Genomic DNA, 20,225 nt, shown 5'->3' on the forward strand with positions numbered 1-20,225 from the left:
AACTGTAACAATTCAACTGTAAACCTAAAAATTTACAGCCAATTTTGAAAAAGATGCATCTTAGCTCAGAAAATTGATATTGACTATGTCAATGCTGTTGTAATGAAATGCTTCTTCTAAGTTTGTGGTTATTAAATAAATAACTAGGGAAAAATATGCATGCTTGCAGTAAACCAGCTGTTGATAATTTATACTAACAAACTGAACTAGAACCCATCTGATAGGGTTTTTTAAAAGCATTTTTAAATTATTTTAATTTTATTTTATGGGTATGAGTGTATTGCCTTCATGTATGTAAGTTCACCTTTGTCGTGCAGTGCCCACAGAGTTCAGAAGAGGACGTCAGATCCCCTGGAACTGGAGCTATGGGCAGTTGTTGGTGGCCATGTGGGTGCTGGGAACCAAACCCACATCCTCTGCAGGAGCAGCCAGTGCTCTTAACCATTGAGCCATCTCTCCAGCTTTGTTTTTATTTTTATTTATTTATTTTTTTGATATTTTTGAGACAGGGTCTCCCTGTAGCCACAGCTGGCCTGGAGTCACTATGGAGAACAGGCTGGCCTCGAACTCACAGAGATCCACCTGCCTCTGCCTCCCGAAAGCTGGGATTAAAGGTGTGTGCCACCATGCCCAGCTTTCCAGTTTCATTTTATTTTTATTTTTATTTTTATGTGTATGAGTGTATTGCCTGCATGTACCCATTTCATGCAGTGCCCATGGAGGTCAGAAGAGGGTGTTGGATCCTCTGGAACTAGAGTTATAAATGGTTGTTATCCACCATGTGGGTGCTGGGAATTGAACCCTATTCCTCTGCAAGAGTAGCCAGTGCTCTTAATCACTGAGCACTCCAGTTCCTGGAAGGTTTTGAATTTGTTTTTCCATTTTTTGATTTTAATACAAATGCTTGTCTGTGCTCAATAGTCAAGTTGCATGCATGAAAATTTGGCTAGCCCAAACAGTGTGTTGATCATTAGCAAATGGAACTTTTAAGAGTCAATTAAGTACAGCCTTAGCATTAAGACAGTGTAAGTATTTATATTGTAAAACCTGATGTGGAGCTTGATCCTTAGGAGACAGAACCACCAACCCAAACATGAAGATTTTATGTGTGAATGGAAGGTACTTTTTGATATTCAGTTTTTCTATATAGAAACAGAATGAATACTTTATTTATTTATTTATTTATTTATTTATTTATTTATTTATTTGCAAGAGGTAAGTAAATGATTCAATTTGATTAATTTGATTCTTCTAGAGGGACAAATGGAGTGGAAAGTAGATCTTTATTTTTCAGTCACCATCTGTATGAATTCTTCATAATTGACTTGTCCTGTCTCCATCAATACCTTCTCCAATCATTTCATCTACTTCATCAGTTAATTTGTTCCTTAAGGTTGTCATGACTTGCCAGAGCTCTGTTGCACTAATGTAACCACTTCCAGCCCTGTCAGAGACTTAGACTGCTCATGAATTTCTTCTTTGTACCTGTATCTTTCATTTTTCTAGCCTTTAGAATCAAGAATTCTGGGAAGTCTAGCCAGGTGTGGTGGTGCATGCCTTTGATCCCAGCACTCAGGAGGCAGAGGCAGGTTGATCACTGTGAGTTCAAGGCCAGCCTGGTCTACATAGTGAGTTCCAGGTCAGCTGGGGCTACAGGGAGTCTCTGTCTCAATAAAAAAAAAAAAAAAAAAAAAAAAGAATTCTGGGAAGTCAGTGCTGTCATTTCCATCAGCATCCACTTCATTGATCATCAATTATGCTTCTGTTGGCTTTTGACCTAGTGACCTCATGACAGTTCCAAGTTCCTTCCTGGTGATGGTCCCATTACTATCTTTATTGAATAGGGAGAAATCTTCCTTGAATTCAACAATCTGTTCTTCAGTCAGAGAATCAGCCATGGCGTGAATGAATGGAGAAAGAGGGGAACAGGCAAGCGTGACTGAACCAGTAGAGGGGCTGTGACTGGCAGGGTGCTGCTGCTGCTGCTGCTAAAGGGCTGGGTGTGCTGTGCACTGGGCTGGCTGTGCTGTTCCCTGAACCTCAGTCACCACCCTGGGCCACCTGGGCCACCACCAGACTGTAAGGAGCTCCATGGACAGGAAACTCCCAGCACCCCTACCATCCTTTCATCTCCTCTGGACAGCTTTTGTACTTTACAAACCCAATTTACACATCAGCCTATGTCATGTAGATTTGCCAGAGCTTCTCCTACTTCATAAAGATTACATCGTGCCACGGGGTCCAGAAAAGCCACAACCCCGTATTGTTCCTGAGGTCCGTTTTGAGTCAGCCTTTTTCAGTGCTCCTGTAAACACACCCACTTTGGGCCCAGTGAAATCAAATACTTCACTTGTTCCTCTACTGTTTTCTTGTTCCGGCTCAAAGTGTTTCTAATGGCTCCTAAAGCCGATCCTCCGGGGACTGATTTATCCTTTGTCTCAAGGATGGGTGATTGGTTACATTACTCAATTTGGGAACTTCCACAGCACTCTGATTGATCCTATTTTTCTCTCATAACCTATAACCTCATGAGACAGGCTGTGACGACTCGAGTGCTTGTTTAAAAGTCTTTTCAAATTTACGCAGCTGAGAGAACACTATCATGGCCTTTTTCATTGGACTATTTTTTTATTTTTTACTTTTCGGTCTTTTTGAGACAGGGTCTCCCTGTAGCCCCAGCTGGCCTCAAAGAGATCTGCTTGTCTCTGCCTCCTGAGTGCCAGGACTAAAGGCTTGCACCACCATGCCCAGCTCATTGGACTATTTTTAAGATTCCCATCTCTGTACTGAATTATGTGCTTTCCCTTTCTCTGTATTAAAAGTTGTACCTGGGGACTATCTTCTATCACCTTTACCTTCTATCACCAGTTCCAAGTTCCTTCCTGGTGATGGTCCTATTACTATCTTTATTGAATTAGGATTTATTGAATATCTTTATTGTTAGAAGACCTAACCCAGGTCTTCTGCAAGAACAACTGTGTTCTTAACCGCTTAGCCATCTCTCCAGCCCCTCCATTCTTGTGTTTTCTTAAATTTTTCATAATGTTTGCTTGAGTGGTCTAATTTGTTCACTTTAGCGTCTAGTCTTGATATTCTGCTTTCCATTTCATTCATCTTATTGGTGAGGCTTTCTCCTGTCATTTCTAATTGATTTACTGAGTGTTTCACTTCCTTCTTCATTTCAGCCTGAGCATTTTTCAATATTTCTCTTTTCTGAATGAATTCAGAAGTTTGTCCCTATCTTCTTTCAGTTCTTTGATTTCTTTGTGTGCTATTTAAATTCACTGAATTCTTTTATCATATTTATAATTGTTCTTTTGAGTTCCATGTCCTGTGTTATCTCTAGGGGATTCTCACTGTACTCCTCTAGAGGACTGCTGGTACTTGGTGGGGATATTTTATTTTGGCTTTTCATGTTATTATTTTTTCTCTGTGACTTTGACATGTGGATTTCTTTTGTAGTTTTTGAGTCTTGTGTGAAACTCAAGCCTTTCTTTGTTGAGTTTAGATCTGCTTCTTTTTGCAAGTTTTATGTGCCTTTGTAGTTTACTTGTTGGTCATGAAAAGCTGGTTGGTCTAGGCTTCAGGTTCTCTCTTTTGATTTTATATTGGAGTGGCCAAATTGCTTTCATCTTACTACTCAGGAGTTCCCACGGAGGCCCAAGTCGGATAAGCATCAGATGCTCTCAGGCTTTCTCTTAAGGTCTGGGTCCCTCCAGGAAAGATGCTGGCCTCAGGAATTTGGGGGTTGGGCTGGCCTGGGAGCAGGGCCCAGGAAAGTTGCTGGCCCCAGGAAGCTGGTGGCTATGCCACCCAGGGATGAAAAGGTTGGTGGGGACAGGAAGAGGCCTTGAGGACCCCTGGGGACTACAGGGAGGAATTGGGTTGGTCTGGATGTGAAGGATGAGGAAGTAGTGGGGATTGTGGCCAAGAGGCCAGCCAGTACAGGGGTCTGGTGTGCTGAGACAAGAAATAGGCTAGTACCCAGGCTAGAAGAAGAGATGGGGTGGGGGATCTGGCAGAGTGAATGAGGCTGGAGGAGTCAAGGTTCAGTAGGTGCCACAGGACTTACCCAGGAAAGATGCTGGCACCAGGAACTAATTTTTGAGAACTTCATGTGAGTATTGTATTTGCATTGTTTCCATCCCTCCCAGTCCCCATCAACTCCTCCCGTGTCCCCCCAACTCCCTCTCAATTTCTTCTCTTCTTTATTTGTACACTCACATACACATATATATTTAGTGGTGCTGGTGTGTACCTATGTTTGGGCCTGCCCATTTAGTTTTAGATAATCTCTCAGGGAACTAGTCTCTGGAGAAAACTGATTCTCCTTCCCTCAGCATCCATTGATTGCCTATAGTTTTTCATCTTGAGATGGAACCCCATGACATTCCCTGCATCCACCTTGACATGTCAACTGGTTTTGTCAATATGTAGATCTTGTTAGTCTATCATACTGTGGAGATTTCATTGGTGAAGCTTCCTTATCATGTACAGAATGCCTTAGTTAGTAGCAGGTATCTTCTCCCTCTGGCTCTTACATTCTTTCTGACCCCTCTTCTGTGATGTACCCTGAGACTTAAGTGTAGAGGTTGCATTATAAATGTGTCACTTAAGGCTGGGCACCTCATAGTCACTTATTCTCTACATTTGACCATTTGTTGAACTTTGTAATAGTCTCCATCTATTGCAAAAAGAAGCTTCTTTGATGAGTGCTAAGAGCTACACTTATTTGTAAATTTATGAATATATATTTAGAAAACAGTAAAGCATTACATTGATATAGGGAAGTGACAGAAATGCTTTTCTCTGGGATCTATGATTTTTCCAGCCATGTGTATTTGGCTATGTTTATAGTAACACACATGAGTTCCCTCCCATTGAGCAGTCCTTAAGTCCAATTGGGACAGCTGACCCCCACCCAAGAGAAAAATGCCACTACTGTACCAATAGCAAGAGTTTATTGGGCCAATCGTTGTTGTGGTTTGTAGACATTACACCTGGATAAAGATTGGTTTTTCTCGTTGGCAGCTTGCATAGTATCTTCAGATACTTTGAAAGCTAGTCTTCCAAGAGGAGGTTTCCAGGTCAGTTCTAGTTCAATGAACACACTAAAAAGTTTAATGTTGCAGCTAAGGTGCTGTGTTAGAAATGAGACTCTCATTGTTATGAAATTAGCACCACGAAGAAGAGGCCTCCTGTGGGGAATGTGGGTGGCAAGAGGCTGGCAGATCTCTGTGAGTTGAAGGTCAGCCTGGTTTAATAGTGATTTCCAGGCCAGCTGTGGCTACAGGGATACCCCACCTCAAAAAACAAAAACTGACAAACATACAAAAAGAGGCCCCTTGATCGTCACTTAAACAATGGAAAGAAAGCCCTCAAGGTAAGATTTCACCCAGCTAAGCTTTCAACTTGTGAAAGGCCTAAGAGGTTTTCTGGTCCTAGAAAACCACAACAAAAACTGGGGCTAATGTGACCAAATAGGGTCCATCCCAAGGTGGCAGCTGAACCTGGTAGTATCCTCTGAGTGGCACTGGACTTAGAGGCATAAAAGGTGCAAGAGTGAGGGGGTTACTGATTGTTCCTCTGTGGTTTCAGAGAGCCACTGAAGCCTGGCAGGATGTATCAGGGAAATTCTCACATTAAAAAGGCCCTAACAAGCCAACAGACCTTGAAGGCCATCATATGAAGGTGTGAAATTGAACCCTGGGCTGCTGTGGAGACCCTAAGATGCTGGGGATGCCAGAGCCATGAGGTATCTGCCAGTGACAGCTGCATACAGGCCGTTGTATACTGCAGACAGCAGAACTTGAAGGGTGGGCACAACTAAGCCCTTTGGAACTAACATCCTAGCCATCAGACATGGAGTTATAGGAACTGCTTTTTTTCCTCTGGTGGTTTTTGGTCCTAAAATTTCTCATTATCCCCTCATTCCTCCCTTTTAGAACCAGAATATATATTCTATGCTATGGTTTGTTCAAAGTATGTAAATAGCTTTTTATTTTATAGGTGCTTTTATTTTATAGTTATGATAGTGCCTTGAGTCTCAGAAAAGGTTTTGGACTTTGGACCAGTGTTGAGACTGTTAAAGACAATGGGGACTGTTAAAGTTGAGCTAAACGCATTTTGCATTATGATATAGCAATGAATCTATGGGGTCCAGGGAGTAGAATGTGGTGGTTTGATGAGACAGTCCCCCATAGGCTCAAGTATTTGAACACTTGGCCAGTTGGCAGCATTGTTTGGGAAGAGTGACGGAACCTTTAGGAGTTGTGGCTAGCTGAAGAAAGCATATCACTGGCCGTGGGTTGTAAGAGTTCAGAGTCTTGCTCCACTTTCAGTTATGCTCTCTCTGCTACTTGTGTGCGCTCCAGACGCCTCTGCTGCCATGCCTCCCCACCATGATGACTCTTATCCCTCTGGAATTGCAAGTCCAAATAAACTCTTCCAAGTTCCCTTGGTCATGGTGTTATCCCAGCAACTGAAAAGAAATCAATACAGGCTTCAAACTCATTATGTAGACAAGGCTGCATTCAACTCCTGACCGTCTTGCCTTTATCTCCTAAGTTACAGAGTTACAGGCATGTACTGCCATGCCTAACTGAGGCAGGCAGGGAGGCATAGGGGAGGACTCTACTTGGCTTGGGTTATGCACAAACACCTCTTCTAATAATGCATTTGGAAGTTTAGGGCTCTCACCTGCATGTACTATGCATACACCCTCTCCTAACAATGTACCCACCTGCATTGGGCTTCGTGCATATTCCACTTTAAACAATGGAAGGTGTTTCTCCTCCCCTAGTCAGTTGGGACAGTTTTTATTCAAATATATTCTGTTTTATCTGAGTAGGGTATGATGGTAAAGAGGCTGTTCCAACCTGAAATAGTTTTACCCAAAGTGTGTAATAAGGCAAACTGTGTTCTCTGAGTGAACTTTTATGGAGATTCCCCTATTTACCATCTTATGCCTAGGCATAATTGGGCATGCATCTGGTTAAAATTACATGTTTTATGGGAAGAGGCATACAGAGTAAAGTTTATATAACTCAAATTTGTCAGTCAAAATACAGAAATGCCCATGCTATTTTATACCTCTTAGTGACAATAACTTTTTCCTTTAGACCTCATAGAAAGAAGCCATAACAATAACCTAGGGCCCTTGCCTACCTCTTACTCAAGTGGCCTGCTGTCACTCTTGATAGCTATTCTCATCTGTGGTATCAGTTTTTTTTTTTTTTTTCTTTTGAGATAGAGTCTCCCTGTAGCCTCAGCTAGCCTGGAACTCTGTAGACCAGGCTGGTCTCAATCTCACAGATCTCTGCCTCCTGAGTGCTGGGACTAAAAGTGTGCTCCACCATGCCTGTCTCACTTTGCTTTTTATTTTATTTAATTTATTTATTTTATTCCAAAGAGAGGCAATTTTAACACATTTTTCCAGAAATAACTTGAAGCAGGTTAATATCTATATCTATCTATCCATCTATCCATCTATCTATCATCTATCTATCTATCTATCTATCTGTCTCCCTGTAGCCCCAACTGGCCTATAACTCCCTATGTAGACCAGGCTGGCCTTGAGCTCACAGAGATGTGCCTGCCTCTGCCTCCTGAGTGCTGGCTGGGATTAAAAAAATGAAGTTTAAAGGGGGGGAATAGGAATAAGAAATCAAAGACCAAAGGATTAGGATTTGCCAACATGGGGTCAACTTTGGTGGAATAATGAATAATGAAAGTTTCCAATAGCTCTGTTCTTTTTTTCTTTATTGGGCTTGCTAACAGAGCATAGGGTGGGGGTTTATTTACAGAAGAGTGGGTGCTGCCCCCCCCTCCCCATTTACAACTGTGTTGGAAAGTCCACATTCAAATATAGATCCTGTGACTTCCCCACAGCTCACTTTGCTTGTGAATAAAGTTTTTTACTACTTGGCAACCTGTGTGTGCCTTTATTATAAATCATTTAATAAGGGGGCAAGAACCTGGAAACACCTGGTCTAGACACTGAGAACCCCAGTAATACAGCAATTTACTGTTGCTACATAACAAGACACTAGAGGGGCTGGAGAGGTGACTCAGCAGTTAAGCACATTGGCTGTTCTTGCAGAAGACCGGGGATCGAGTCCCAGCACCCACATGGCAGCTACCAACTGTCCCATTTCTTGGGAATCAGATACCCTCTTCTGTCCTCCAAAGACACTGCATGACACTGGTGCACTTACATACATGCAGGGAACATACATACACACACACACACACACACACACACACACACAAAATAAAAATAATAAAATTTTAAAAAAAGAGAGAGATCACCAGGAATCTAAAGCCAGCCTGGGTTATATAACATCCTATTTCACTAGCCAGGATACCTTTAATCCCAGCACTTGAAAGGCAGAGGCAGAGGCAGGAGGATCTTTGTGAGTTAGAGGCCAGCCTGGTCTACATAGTGAACTCTAGGCCAGCTGGGGCTACAGGTAGACCCCATCTCAAAAAGACAAAAATAAAATAAAAAATAACTAGAACAAAGGATAGCACAAGTTATTTCCTTTCCATATAGATTCTCTAGAGTGAAGGTCACTTGACTAGTAGTTAAGTGACTCATGCCCATGAACTTATTTCTAAGTTTGACTATGTAAGAATATTGGTATTATCTAGTCAACATTATGTCACTTCTAGTGGCCAGCATAAATAGTAATAAACTTTGGAACAGGGTATTTGCAAACATGGAGCTGGACATGGTGGTACAAGCCTGTGATTCTCATATTTGAGAGGTTCAAGGTATCCTTAATTACATAGCAAGTTCAAGGCCTTCTAGGCTACACGAGACTGTCTCAGATAAACCAAATAAATACATAAACCAGTAAGAACTCAAATCTAATTCACATGTGACTTTCTTGAAAGACCAGAAAAGTGAGGTGTCAGTGATATATGGTGTCTGAGTGTTTCTTCAGTAAGAATTAGCTCATGGGCCAATGAAAAACAGATCTACCAGTATTAACAATGGAAATATTGATCCAGCCAGGATACCCCTTTGTACTTTAGTATTTGGAAATAATTAAATGCAAAACAAGCCAGGTGTGGTGACCCACACATGTAATCCCAGCAAGCTGGACTCAGGTGGATGCAGGAGGATCAGGTGTTCAAGGCCAGCCTTGACTGTTTAGAGACTTTGAGATTAGTCTAATTTACTTGCAACCTGTCTCAACAAAACAATAAAACAAAGCCAAAATAAAACCAAACAAAAACCTTAGTAATGTCAGAGACCTGAAATTCTTACAGGAATCTCCTTTTGCTGAAATACTTGGCTGAGTTAGTAAATGCCAACAACTACATTGTTCTACCATGTTTAATGTGGGAATTATATGAACAGATGGAAAATGTGGAAGATTTCTCTAGATGTTAATGAAACATTGATGAATGCTACCCCTGAGATGAGATTATTTTTTAATTAGGTCTTTTAAAGAATATTATATTTGCTTAGTGTCTGATTTGCAGTGTTGGCAGATTAAGTGTCTGGAGTCAGGCAGCTTTGTCTATGGGAGACCTCGTGGCTCAGCCTGAGGCCTTTCTGGTGCTTCCCTATCTGCACCCTGCACAAGCCCCAGTGGCCACCGGTGGCCTCCCCTCCATGCCCTCAGCTGGGAGGGACTGAGTCCATGCCACACCCCTCAATGCCTGCCTAATCCTTCCTCTGTTGTCATGTCTGCATAGCACCCCACAGATGGTCAGCCTCTCCCCACTCCCCAGGGTCAACGTGAAAGACAGTGTGAGATCACATACTATAGGTGAACTTTTATTCCTAGCAGCTCCTTTGACAGGAAATGTGGTAGTGAAAAGTGGACTGTTGCTTGATAAGATGGTGAAGTTCTAGAGGATTGAGAGGATTATCCAGTACAAGTTATACCCCTGAGCAATGATCTCTGCTGTCCTTTTCTACTGATGGCAGTGTTTTAGTGTTTACACACGATGGAAGTATCTGTTTTTGGACCAACAGAATACATTTTATACACACCTTAAGCTTTACCTGACTGTATGTTTTTAAAGGTTCAGAAGATTTGATTATTCTTGTACTGCATTTTCATTAGTTCACCTTTTAAAATATTATTTCTGGACCACATAGAATTACTTCTGAACATATCAACTGTAATTTTAAAGAGTAACTCTGAAAATGTACATACGTACATGTATGTATTTAGACAAGCTGCTGTGTACTAAATGGACCTTTTGCTTTTTGAACTCTCCCCACAAATTCTGACTTGATAGATTGCTTTAGTAGATCCACAATAGGTATCTGGCGTGAAGTTCGAAGAATTTAGTGGGTTGATTTGCTTGTTTTCCTTTGGGATGACATTTAAATGATGCTGAGTTAAGAAAGCTCAGTTGCCTCATAAGAATGGAGTTGGATGGGGTGGGTGCTGTCATACTGACCTGTACCTGAGACTGAGTCCTTGTATACGGAAAGATTTTATTTTCCTTAGGAATGGTGTCTGACAGGGAGTTAGAATGTGACACTGAAAAACAACCAGGATGCAATTGGACAAAGGGTGTCATTTCGTAGGCCTTAATTTTGGAAAGCAGCTTGCTTTTGAAGTATAAAGTTATTATACATTTTTTTGTCAATTTGAAAAATATACCTATTGTATTATTGATGAATATTCTGTTTATACTAAGGGACAATTATTTTAAGGCCATGGGTTTTTAAAAAAACACATACTCTATGTTTCTGAAGAGGATAAATTGGTGACTTGACAAAGAGCAGCAAACAAGAGCATCTGCCTTTGTTCTGTTATCTGCAGATGTTAAGAATGCACACATTCTGGAAAATCGTTATTTTATATCTTTGAGTTTTTAAAGACATAAAAAAAGATTTTATTTTTAATTTTTTTGCTTTAATTTTTTTATGTGTACATGTGTATTGTATGCATGTATGCAAGCGCATCCCTGTCATGCAGTGTCTGAGGACAGAAGAGGGCATTGAATCCCCTGGAACTGGAGTTATGGATGGTTATTAGCCTCAATATGAATGTTGGGATTCAAATTTGGGTCTTCTGCAAGAACAGCCAAGATATTTTTTACTATTTTTGTTTTATACGAGGGTATTGCCTACATGTATGTAAGTGTACCTGTGTCCTGCAATGTCCCTGGATGTCAGAAGACGATGTCATATTCCCCTGGAACTGGGAGTTACAAATGGTTGTTAGCAGCCATGTGGGTGATGGGAATCAAACCTAGGTCCTCTGCAAGAGCAGCCAGTGCTCTTAACTGCTGTGCCATCTCTCCAGCCCCACATATATATTTCTTAATCTCTATTCTTCCTCACAAAGAGATAAGAATAGCTATTCATTGAATTATTTTAACCGAAGTTGGGTGTGGTAGTGCACGCCTTTAGTCCCAGCACTTGGGAGGCAGAGGCAGGTGGATCTCTGTGGGGTCAAGGCCACCCTGGCCTACATAGGGAGGTCCAGGTAAGCTGGGACCTGGGGTTACAGGGAGACCCGGTCTCAAAAAGACCAAAAAAAAAAAAAAAAAACCAAAACCAAAACCAAAAGAAATAAATATGTGGCTCAATTGCACTACCTTTAGGCTAATTAACCATATTCCATTTGTTATTTATTACTCTTTTTTTTTTGGTCTGTAACTTGCTATGTAAACCAGGTAGGTAGGCCTCACAGATATCTGCCTTCCTCTGCCTTCAGAGTGATGGGACTAAAGGTGTGTGCCACTATATCCAGCTTCCATCTGTTAAAAAAAAAAAAAACTTTTTCTAAATTTTATTTTTTGTTTTTCTTGAGACAGGGTCTCCTTGTAGCCCCAGCTGGCCTGGCACTATCTAGACCAGCCTGGCCTGATCTCCTGATTGCTGGGACTGATTTATTTTTATTTTATGTGTATGGGTGTTTTGCCTTCAAGTATGTAAGTGCTTCACGTGTGTGCAAATGGTAGCAAATCCCCTGGGACTGAAGTTATGAATAATTAGTTGCCATGTGGGTGCTGGGAACCAAACTGCAGGGCTCTTCAAGGGTGGCCAGTGCTCTTAGCCTCTGAGCCATCTCTACAGGCCCCTGTCTGTCTTTATAATACTCTAAGAAAAAAGATGAATTCGAGGATTTTTAAAAGATATTTCTAATTTTTATTTTATATGTATGAATGTTATACCTGCATGTAGGTAAGTACACCCATGTGGTGCAATGCTCCGTGGAGGACACAAGAGGCTGTCAGATCCCTTGTAACTGGAGTTACAGACAGTTGTTAGCTGCCACCTGGGTGCTGAGATTCGAAGCCGGGTCTTCTGCAAGAACAGCCAGTGTTCTTAACCACTGAGCCATCTCCCCAGCCCAGAATTCAAGGATATTTTAAGTGGATATGTTGAAGTACGTCTCAAAAAGACCCAAAAAAAAAAAAAAAAAGTGGAAATCAATTTTTTGGAGAGCTCACCTATCTCCAAGCTCAGGTTGACCTCTGCTACGTAGCAGACGATGAACTGAATTTCCAATTCTTCTATGCCTACACCCCAAGTCCCAGGATTAGGGGTGTGTGTCATCACATCCAGCAGCAAATCATGGCACTGTAACACAAAACTCAGCATGTTAAATTACGGCCCTGGTTTGCTCACTGGTGTAAAAATCTGGCCAGAGTTAGGCAGATCTAACTTTTCAGGGTCCCAGAGATGCCTGCACATTCGGTCTACAGCTCCTGAGGGATTCCCAGCCAGGGCTCCGGCTCCGCTTTCCTAACCACGCCGAGGTTAGCGAAGACTTGGCACTGCGCTCCCTGCAGATCCTGCTCCGAGGTGGAGGCTCAGAGGCCTCTCTCGGAAAGGGAGAGGTGGCCCAGGATGCCGACCCCCAGCCCGGACTTCCTCTCCGGCTGCTCCCGCAGGGAACCCAGTCAACATCCACTGCCTTACTGGTGCACGGAGTGTACGCGTGGACCTGCAGCCCTGTGCGGACCCGTGGATGCAGGAGCCCAGGTTCCGCGGTGCTGGTGCCCAGGGTTGTGGGTGCTGATAACCAGATTCTGCGGGTGCTGTTGATTAGGTTCCGCGGGTGCTGAGACGTGGGGATCCCTCGGGACAACGCAATCACCCCCGCAGCCAGGAGCACAGAGGACCACCGAGGCCCAGCACCGCGCCTCCACCTCCCCGACGCAGACGTTCACGTGACCCGCGGCGGTCACGTGGCCCGCGGTGCTCCGCCTAGCCGCCGGGTGTGGAGGGCGGTGCCGGAGCGCGCGGCGGCAAGTGCGCGTGCGCAGCTCACAGCTGTCACCCGGAGCGGAACGAGTCTCCGGAGGCCGCGGCGCTGTGCGGGTCGTTTGGCCGCAGGTAACCGCGCCGGGTCGGGCTAGCGGCGGGCGGGCGGGCTCCGGGTGGTGCGGGCGGTGCTGGGCAGGCGGGCGGCGTTCCCGGGCGGGCTGTGGTGCCCCGAGCCGCGCGCCCGCTGCCTTCCTCATTAGCCGGCTAGGGCCGGCTCGGAGGCCTGGTGGCGCACTCGGCCCTCAGCGCCTCCGGGTCCTTTGCTCCGGCTGCAGTTCCCCGAGGCCATGATGCAGGGTAGACAGTGGGCGCCTCATGGATGCGGGGTGGACACAGTGGGCGCTTCATAGACGCGGGGTAGACAGTGGGCGCTTCATAGATGCGGGTTGGACACAGTGGGCGCTCAGTAGATGCGGGTTGACACAGTGGGCGCTTCATAGGTGGGGGTTGGACACAGTGGGCGCTCAGTAGATGCGGGTTGGACACAGTGGGCGCTCAGTAGATGCAGGTTGGACACAGTGGGCGCTCAGTAGGTGCGGGTTGCACGGGGCTGTGAGCTCCCATCCCAGGCTGTGGAGGGGGTGGAAATGCGGAGGCTGCAGGCTGGAGCCGGGGCTAGACCGGAGCTTGGGCCTCTCCGCGGTGCAGCTACTTCGTCCTTCCTAGAAGACCGAGTTTCTTGCACTTGACTCTCGGGAGTTTCTCACCCCGCAGGGCTGGAGCGTGAGTGAGAATTGCTGCGGTCCGCGCGCATCTGTGTGGAGCTTTGATGGCTCGGCACTTTGGTCCCCGGTCTCTGCCCTGTTCCACCCGCCGTGCTTGGAGCCTTTTTAGAAAAACGTGGCTTCATTGTTTCTATGGCGACGGGTATTGATATTATAATTTCGGAGTGTCGAGGTTGGCTGTTAGTGGCCTTTTTCCCGGCTTGTATTTGGGACAGGGTCTCATGTGGTCTTGTCTGACCCTGTGTACCTGTGTAGACTTATGAGGCCTAGAGATCGTGGGGATCCACCTGCCTCTGCTCTCCAGTGCGCGTAGATTTGCCTGGCTTTTCAGTTTGTGAAAGTGTTTTACCCCCTTTGCTGGGGATACATAGGCTCACTGCTAGGGCTCATGGTTAGCATCGGATGGACTTAGTTTCAATCTCTAGTCCTGAAAAGAAAGAAAAAAAGTTCATTTTTACTATGTAGCACCTGACTCACCTGTACTACATCACAACTTAGATTTTCCTAAAGCTTGCTGGTCTGGTAACCCCCTTGTTTTGGAATGCATTGCTCGGTTGTTGATTTTTAGGCTAGCCTTTCAATTTTAGTTTTGCCAGAAGTTTGCACAGATTATTTGCAGTTGGACGCTTGCTTCATCTTATCAGCAGACATATTTAGTCACTGTCTCTTGGAACTGTCTCTTGTAGCCCAGGCTAGCTTCGGGCTCTCCATGGAGTGGACCTGAATTTGTGATCCTTCTGTCTCTGCTTCCTGCTTGCTAGGCAAGCACTCTACCAACTGAGCTACTTCCCCGTCCCACTTTATGTTAGAGGAGTGTTCCCTTCTGTTAGTTGATGTTGTGCCTTTATATTCGTGTATTTGTTATTATTAGATATAAAATGATAAAACTGGTACATTCTGTACTGCCAGTAGATGTAGATGTCTTCCTTTAAACATTTATCTTATTAAATATTAATGTCTAGTGCTCCTCAATCCATTTCTTAATCGAATTTCTTGGGAGATATTGTATAAAGTTGCTGTTTCGTTTTTGCAGCGTACTGGGGAAAAGAGTACAGGGCCTTGCACATGCTGTGTACTTTTGTCTGTACCAATATCGAAAATTTTGTGAGTTTTAAAAATATAAATTTAAAATACCAGTGTTAAATAAACCAAGAGAAAACAGCAGTAATTGGTCTGGAAAGGAAGCTCACACATAATTCATAATTCCCTTCAGGTACAAATTTTCGTAGAATGAGAGGGCTTCAAGGTTGTAGCCCTTTTTATTCACTCTCCCAATCCTTGGGTGTTGGAATCACTGATACATAGAAAACCTACTGCCTTTCTGATAGCGGTACTTGCTGGGCCTAATCCCACCCAAGCAGTCAGAATAATCCCTTCAAGAAGTTGATCTCCTTTGCAGGCCTCTTGCCTTGAGGAACCAGTCACTTCTATTAAACTCTTGTGTTCTCCTAGCTCTTGGGATGGGCTTGATACTTTGTTTTTACCCTCCAGGAATTTGCACTTGAGGGTGGTGGTACTTGCCTGGCCTGTAATTCCGGGTCTGGGTGGTAGAAACGGAAGGATCTGGAGTCACAGGTCAGTTCAGGCTCTGGTATGTAGCTAGTTCAAGGCCTGCCTGGGTGCCAAGGCTGAGGATCTGCCTCAAGACAGAACAAAACCAAAAAGCAAACAGCTCAGCTGGCTGGGGTTGTTTCTCCTTCAGGCGGGTCACTCTCTACCCTGTGCAGCCTCTGCAATCTCCATCACTGTCCATTCTTCCCTGCCCACCAACCATGAATGCCCAGAGAAAGGGCCACACCAAAATACTGAGAGTGGTTCTTTACTTCTGGTGATGGAGCTATGGGTAATTTGTTTCCTTAGTGCATATACATGTTCTCCATTTTCTCCTGTGAATCATTTTCTACCTTTGTGAACTGGGGAGGAAGCTGATAAAATCCATGTCTGTTAAAAGTCAAGGCAATAGAACATGGAGGAACTCTGAGCATGGTGGCCCCTGCCTGCAATCCCAGCCCTCACTGGGCTCAGGCAGAAGACTCTCTGCTTTGATGCCCCTGGGCTGTGTAGCCAGACCCTGTAGGCAAAACAACCACCAAACAGGTGATGATGACATGGGGGTGGGGGTGAGGAGGGGCGTCATCATTCTTCCTCTTTTCATTTTGGTAAATTATTTTTAATAACTTAGATGAGATTTTAGTATTGCCTTAATATCAAGCTTTTTTTTTTTATTTTCATGACTTTCAGAGTGTTTTAGGGTGTGGTATTGAAATTAAGTTTTTTTTTTTTTTTTTTGTCTTTTTGAGACGGGGTCTCCCTGTAGCTCCAGATGGCCTGGAACTCACTGTGTAGAACAGGCTGGCCTTGAATTTAGAGATCAGCCTGCCCCTGCCTCACTACTACACCCAGCTGAAATTAAATTCTCAGAGAACAGAATCTAGCATCTAGACTAGGATATGAGAACAAAGTGTGTGTAAGTGACTCTTTCCCTAATGAATGTGTTATTAATACATTTGATGCTTCTGAGTACTGACATTGCTCTTGAATAATTTGTAGTTTACTTTGCTGGGTGATATTTTCTGCATACATTTCTTCAATAGCGGACTATGTACCATGTGGCAAACACTTAGTAGATATGGGATATCTGAATGATGAACACAGTAATTGATCACTTAGGATCTCATGAAAGAGCATTATTTGAAATTTGAATGTTTAAGCATGCTATTGCACTTTGTACTGTATTTTCAGGTACATGATGGCTTAATTTAGGTGCTGTTTATGAGTTGCTATTGCATAGCTGCTCTTTTTATTTTTTGAGACAAGGTATCATGTACACCCCAGGCTAGCCTTGAATTTGCTATATAGCTGGGAATGACCTTGAACTTGTGGATCTTTCCTGCCTGTACCTTTTGAGGATTGCAGTTAGAGACACATACCCCACACCACCACACCCAGGGTGTGAGGATTGAACCCAGGCCCTTGGTCCATGCTAGGTAAGCACTCTACCAACAAAGCTACGTTCCTGGCCCTAGTGCATAGCGTTTACAATTTGTTCTAGTTTCTTTTGGGTTTTTATTTATTTATTACTGTGGGTGGATATTTAAGGTATGGAATAGTGTGTCATTAATGCTGTTTTGCTAATGATTTCATATTATAAAAAAATAACGTATTTCCAGGTTTTAATTTGCCCTCTACTTCTTGGCTATAATGAGCAGAACTCTGATCTTTTCTCTTTTGGCTGGCTCTGCTTCTCTGTTTTTTTTTTTTTTTTTAAGTCTCATTTTATTATTTATGTAGGCCACCCATGTGTATCCTTCAGTCCACAACACCTCCATTCTTTCTCTTCTCTTTACATTTGCATCCTCCCATTTAGTCCAGTCCCTACCTGGTGGTCTTTTAAAATGCAAATTGTGGCTTTCATTGTTCTGGGGGCATTTAAAATTCCTACTTTATCTACCTGTCCCTGGCTCCTCCTCTTTGCCCTCCAAGTCTTATCTAGATAGAGTTTTACTTTTCTTTTTCTCTGGATGGCTGTTTATTTTCCTGTGACTGCACAGATGTGTCTTCTGTGTGTTTTTGACTAGGAGCCAACGGTTCCCGCTTCATATTTCCATTCCACACATCCTTGTTTCTACTACCTACATATTCTCTTCCCTGAAGATGCTCTATCTCTTTTAGTTGCCTATACTTTTCCATGGTGCTTAGCACAATTTTATGTTTATGTGGTTATTTTATATTCCCTGATAAATTCTGAGAATTCTACAAAGACTGCAAAAACAGGGACCAAGTATTTTTTTTAAAGATTTATTTTTTATTTTATGTGAGTGTGCTTGCATGAGTATGTGAACCATGTGAGGCCAGAAAATGGCCTGGGAGTCCCAGTATCTGGAGTTTCAGGTAATTGTGACCTATTATGTGGGTGGGTGGTAGGAACCCAACCTGGGTCCTTTGCAAGAGCAGTAAGCAGTCTTAACTGCTGAGCCTCTCTTCAGCCCTAAGGGCAAAGTATTTTTCTTTTTCTTTTTCTTTTCTTTTCCTTTTCTTTTTTTCCTTTCCTTTCCTTTTCTTTCTTTTCTTCTTTTTTTGAGACAGGGTCTCCCTGTGACCCCAGCTAGTTGTACTGGAACTCCCTATGTAGACCAGACTGGCCTTGAAGAGGTCCTCTAGCCTCTGCCTCCTGAATGCTGGGGCTAAAGGCCTGTGTATTTTTATTTTCTTATCTTACACCCTTGTTCTTTCACCTGACCATCTCTGAATATAGACTTAATGTATATGAAAAATTAAACTAAAACCTGGGCACACAGTATGAAATCCATTTTACCTTTTATAACCTAACCCATACATATATAAAACTGAAGTGTTCCTTATTACAATATTATGAAAGTATTTATATAACCCAGTAATTTATGAAGAATGCTTTTAATTAATTAATTAATCATTGTAGGATCTGATGTAGCCCAGGCAGGCCTTGAACTTCTGACCCTCTTGCTTCTGCCTCCTGGGTGCTGAGATTACAGATTTGAGCTACCATGGCCAGCTAGGATTACATGTGCATTTTGAACAACATAGCTTGTCTGATGAGAAGCACAAATAGAGCTCTAAGTATCATGTCTCTTGTCCTTTGTGAACAGATGTCTGTTGCTGAAGGCTAATCCTATATATTTGTTCTAGTTTGTTCTTGAGTGGTTCCCCAAAGGAAGGCACACCATGAAAAATCCAAGCTCACCTTGCAGCTTTCGCTGGTCTGCTGATTGCCAGTTCTCTTCACTTTTCTTGGCTTGTCTGTTTACAGATATGTGGTCAGTCACGGAATTTTTAAGTGAGCCTCTCAATCAGTTTTGCCCTCTCACATTGTTCCAAACCATGCACAACTCCCAAATAATTATGGGAGCATGACAAAAACCAGGAAGTACTTGTGAATTTATGAAATAAGGAGCCTGGCAGGTCAGGACCTCATCAGGATGCTAATGTCTTGAAATCCAGGGCCAGAACTGCCCTCTGTAGCCCGGGGTGGGGTCGGGGGTTCCTCATCCCTAGGCACCTCCTTTTGTTAGGGTCCGAGTCTCCGTGGGCTCCCCAGGAAAACAATATGTACGAGCACAGAAATGTAATTCAAGCAAAGTCTTTATTAAGCCAGCTACCTGGGGTCGACCGTCCTCCCAAGACATGCAGGCCTGGTTAGAGCAATCGACCCTGAAGCAACTTCAGGCAAAGTTTATATAGGATTTTCACAGCCGTTGTACCAGAGCCTGCGCATTTTCACACAACCAATAGCTTTAAAATACCTAACCTATAGATTTAAGCTAATTCATGTGTATCACCCTCTGAGTGGTACGTGTCAGTCTTCTGATTTCTGTAATCTCTTATTTACACAAGCATTTCTGACCAATTTCTGTTATCTCTCACATGCCTACGTGACTTATCACGGGTCATGCCCTGGGGTGGCAGCCCACATCCCGTTATCTATCTCCGGGCGCCCTTATGTCTCAGTCTAGCCTTGTACCAGAGTTGAGTGGCTCTTACCCAGGAAGTTATAAGCAATGAAGTAATTAAACTTAAGTACTATTAAATTCTCTCTCTCTTTTCAATCTTTGATTTCCTCTGTATTTTTCCCTTACATTTTCCCCCCTTTTTCTTGATCAGACTGAGGAATCCTCCTCAGCAGTATCCACAGTTTGATATTTTTGGCGAAGGACCAAGAGTTGGACAGTGTCAAATTTCTCCTGAACAAACCTAAGCAACCTATTTATTATGCATGGACCAATTGTGACTATTAACAGTAAGATGACTAGTGGCCCCACGATGGCCGAGAGGAGGGTTGTAAGCCATGGTCTATGCTTAAACCAAAACTCGAACCAGCTTTCATTATTTTCATACTCCTTGCGCCTCCTCTACAGGTCCTTTTTTAACTTGGTCAAGGATTCCCTGACTGCCCCTGTCTTGTCCTCGAACAAACCTAAGCAACCTATTTATTATGCATGGACCAATTGTGATTATTAACAGTAAGATGACTAGTGGCCCCGCGATGGCCGAGAGGAGGGTTGTAAACCATGGTCTATGCTTAAACCAAGACTCGAACCAGCTTTCATTATTTTCATACTCCTTGCACCTCCTCTCCAGGTCCTTTTTTAACTTGGTCAAGGATTCCCTGACTGCTCCTGTCTTGTCCACATAGAAACAGAATTCTTCTTTTAAAGCTGTGCATGGCCCGCCCTCCTTTAAAAATAGGAGATCCAAGCCCCTTCTGTTTTGTA

General features: G+C 43.4%; 1 protein-coding gene, 1 long non-coding RNA gene and 1 pseudogene across 5 annotated transcripts in view; 1 reads left to right on the plus strand and 2 right to left on the minus strand.

Annotated features, from left to right (window-relative positions):
• Nucleotides 1–1,283: 1,283 nt before the first annotated feature.
• LOC103729493 lies at nucleotides 1,284–1,898 on the minus strand (annotated as a pseudogene).
• A 3,066-nt stretch (nucleotides 1,899–4,964) lies between these two features.
• On the minus strand, nucleotides 4,965–13,149 carry LOC115069366. Its single transcript, XR_003848652.1, has 3 exons — nucleotides 12,905–13,149; nucleotides 12,433–12,562; nucleotides 4,965–6,481 (listed from the first exon to the last, which is right to left on the minus strand). It is a non-coding gene; the product is annotated as an uncharacterized LOC115069366 (long non-coding RNA).
• Nucleotides 13,150–13,245: 96 nt separating this feature from the next.
• The window catches only part of Kdm4c (lysine demethylase 4C), a 304,347-nt gene continuing 297,367 nt past the window's right edge, over nucleotides 13,246–20,225 (plus strand). For 3 of the 4 annotated variants that reach the window (XM_008827554.3, XM_008827555.3, XM_029560863.1), the window contains exon 1: nucleotides 13,247–13,321. The gene's annotated coding sequence lies outside the window, so the exon portion shown is untranslated. Of the gene's footprint in view, nucleotides 13,322–20,225 lie in introns of all 4 variants that reach the window. The other variant, XM_008827556.3, reaches the window with a different exon arrangement.

This window comes from Nannospalax galili, unplaced genomic scaffold (genome assembly GCF_000622305.1).
Source record: "Nannospalax galili isolate Female #2095 unplaced genomic scaffold, S.galili_v1.0 scaffold132, whole genome shotgun sequence".
Classification (NCBI taxonomy): domain Eukaryota; kingdom Metazoa; phylum Chordata; class Mammalia; order Rodentia; family Spalacidae; genus Nannospalax; species Nannospalax galili.